This window comes from Cucurbita moschata, unplaced genomic scaffold (assembly GCF_002738365.1).
Source record: "Cucurbita moschata cultivar Rifu unplaced genomic scaffold, Cmos_1.0 Cmo_Scf00011, whole genome shotgun sequence".
NCBI classification, from domain to species: Eukaryota; Viridiplantae; Streptophyta; class Magnoliopsida; order Cucurbitales; family Cucurbitaceae; genus Cucurbita; species Cucurbita moschata.
Genome location: NW_019268527.1, coordinates 1,013,743 through 1,017,258, shown reverse-complemented (window position 1 = coordinate 1,017,258; position 3,516 = coordinate 1,013,743). Strand labels below are relative to the sequence as shown.

The 3,516-nt window shown below is 42.3% G+C and overlaps 1 non-coding gene across 1 annotated transcript; it reads right to left on the bottom strand.

Annotated features, from left to right (window-relative positions):
* Positions 1 to 2,288: 2,288 nt before the first annotated feature.
* TRNAH-GUG lies at positions 2,289 to 2,360 on the bottom strand. Its single transcript has one exon. It is a non-coding gene; the product is annotated as a tRNA-His (tRNA).
* Between the last annotated feature and the right edge of the window lie 1,156 nt (positions 2,361 to 3,516).

Sequence of the window (3,516 nt, the reverse complement as noted above, 5' to 3'; positions counted from 1 at the left end):
AATGTGGCTGCTGGGATTCAAGCCAAGGTCTCCACGGCCACAACGTCAAATTCTCACCACTAAACTACAGCCACTTGGATATTGAGCCAAGCCAAGGTCTCCACGGCCACAACGTGAAATTCTCACCACTAAACTACAGCCACTTGGATATTGAGCCAAGCCAAGGTCTCCACGGCCACAACGTGAAATTCTCACCACTAAACTACAGCCACTTGGATATTGAGCCTCACTTAATTTGCAAGTTTGTAGCTTAAAATGGGCAAATGTGGCTGTTGGGATTCGAGCCCAGGTCTCCACGGCCACAACGTGGAATTCCCACCACTAAACTACAACCACTTAGATATTGAGCTGCTAGTTTGTAGCTTAAATAGGGCAAATGTGGCTGCTGGGATTCGAGCCCAGGTCTCCAGAATTCTCACCACTAAACTACAGCCAGCCATTGGATATTGAGCCTACATTCATCACTTTCATGATTAAGGACCAACAAATTTCTAATTTGCTAGTTTGTAGCTTAAAAAAAGGGGCAAATGTGGCAGCTGGGATTCGAGCACAGGTCTCCACGGCCACAACGCGGAATTCCCACCACTAAACTACAGCCACTTGGATATTGAGCCAACATTCATCACTTTCATGATTAAGGACCAACAAATTTCTAATTTGCTAGTTTGTAGCTTAAAAGAAGGGGTAAATGTGGCTGGATTCAAGCCCAGGTCTCCACGTTTTGCCACCATTCATCGCTTTCATGATTATGGATAAACCACCAAACTTCTAATTTGCTAGTTTGTAGTTTAAAAAAGTACTCCACACAAAATGATACCCTATAGAATACTACTCATCTTTCAGAACACACATCACACAAAAATATACAAAACTATGACTTTCTCAACACATACAACTTTCCAATCACCAACAACCATCAAAATCACACTACTCCAATACCCACTACACACACTTACACAAACTCCTAAATCACTCAATAAAACTCTTAACCACTCAAACACCACTCACATACCGGAAAATGAGAGAACACTTTATTTTGCCAAAATACATAAAACAGACAAATAATGAATTTCTAAACCTTGACAGACAATGATATCACACCCTTCTCACTCACAATAACATCTAACTCACACCAAAGAATCCCATACTCCTTACACCTTCCGACTCCGATGGTTTGGAGTAGGTCATCGGAGACTCGATCCTCCTTTTAGAGTGAGGCACCCTCCACTGTGTGCCAAAGCCGAAGGCGTAGTGGCATTTCCTTCGGTGACTGCATTATGTAGGCCTATCCTCGTGCAGGGCGGAGTAGCGAAACTGAGGTATGACGTTTAGACATATAATAAGCTCCACCCTTACTCCTTACGCCTGACACTGTTTCCAGACTCAGATGTTAAGGTTTCGGCAACTTCCCTGACATCTGAGACAGGATCAGTGGAGTAGGGCACCTTCCGCTGTGCGCCAATGCCGAAGGCTTAGTGGTATTTCCTTCGGTGACTGTACTGCATGCAGGGTGAGTGGGGAAACAGCTGTATTAAGTTTAGTTGACTCTTTAGACATATAATAAGCTCCAAAGAATCCCCCTTACTCCTTACTCCAAAATATATTTCTGAATCCGATGGTTTGTTGTGGGATCCTCGGAGACAGGATCATGATTTTGGAGTGAGGCACCATCCACTGTGCGCCGAATCCGAAGGCGTAGTGGCATTTCCTTCGGAGACTGCACTGCATATGCAGGGCGAGTAGGGCTTCTGCGGTATTACATTGACTCTTTTGAGAGATAATAATCTCCCACCTTATGTGTCGTCGAACCCTCTTTATAAGGCAGCAGGACCCATGTACAAGGACCCATGTACAATCGGTATTAGGTCCATCCTCTTTTTGGTGTGGTGGCCTATCGGTATGGTGCCCTATCGAGTCGGTATTAGGTCCATCCTCTTTTTGGTGTGGTTGCCTATCGGTATGGTGCCCTATCGAGATGGTGGTGGATTATGCAATTTTCTATATAATAGGCATTGCTTATTACCCACAAAACATCTTACTAGGAAAGAAAGAGGCTTTCCCCATATTTTATTATGAATTAATATCAGTTCTTGTAAGGAAAGCCTGTAGTATAAAAAGGGAGGCAAATGTGGCTACTGGGATTCGAGCCTAGGTCTCCACGGCCACAACGTGGAATTCTCACCACTAAACTACATCCACTTGGATATTTAGTTGACATTCATCACTTTCATGATTAAGGATAAACCAACAAACTTCAAATTTGCTCGTTGGTAGCTATAAAATGTAGATGTGACTGCTGGGATTCGAGCCCAGGTCTCCACGGTCACAACGTGGAATTCTCACCACTAAACTACAGCCACTTGGATATTAAGCCTACATTCATCACTTTCATGATTAAGGACCAACAAATTTTTAATTTTCTATTTTGTAGCTTAAATAGGGCAAATGTGGCTGTTGGGATTCAAGCCCAGGTCTCCACGGCCACAACATGGAATTCTCACCACTAAACTACAGCCACTTGGATATTGAGCCAACATTCATCACTTTCATGATTAAGGACCAACAAATTTCTAATTTCCTATTTTGTAGCTTAAAAAAAGGGCAAATGTGGCAACCACTTGGATATTTTGCCACCATTCATGGTGGAGGATAAACCACCAAACTTCCTAATTTGCTAGTTTGTAGTTTAAAAAGGGCAAATGTGGCTGCTGGGATTCGAGCCCAGGTCTCCAGAATTCTCACCACTAAACTACAGCCAGCCATTGGATATTGAGCCTACATTCATCACTTTCATGATTAAGGACCAACAAATTTCTAATTTGCTAGTTTGTAGCTTAAAAAAAGGGGCAAATGTGGCAGCTGGGATTCGAGCACAGGTCTCCACGGCCACAACGCGGAATTCCCACCACTAAACTACAGCCACTTGGATATTGAGCCAACATTCATCACTTTCATGATTAAGGACCAACAAATTTCTAATTTGCTAGTTTGTAGCTTAAAAGAAGGGGTAAATGTGGCTGGATTCAAGCCCAGGTCTCCACGTTTTGCCACCATTCATCGCTTTCATGATTATGGATAAACCACCAAACTTCTAATTTGCTAGTTTGTAGTTTAAAAAAGTACTCCACACAAAATGATACCCTATAGAATACTACTCATCTTTCAGAACACACATCACACAAAAATATACAAAACTATGACTTTCTCAACACATACAACTTTCCAATCACCAACAACCATCAAAATCACACTACTCCAATACCCACTACACACACTTACACAAACTCCTAAATCACTCAATAAAACTCTTAACCACTCAAACACCACTCACATACCGGAAAATGAGAGAACACTTTATTTTGCCAAAATACATAAAACAGACAAATAATGAATTTCTAAACCTTGACAGACAATGATATCACACCCTTCTCACTCACAATAACATCTAACTCACACCAAAGAATCCCATACTCCTTACACCTTCCGACTCCGATGGTTTGGAGTAGGTCATCGGAG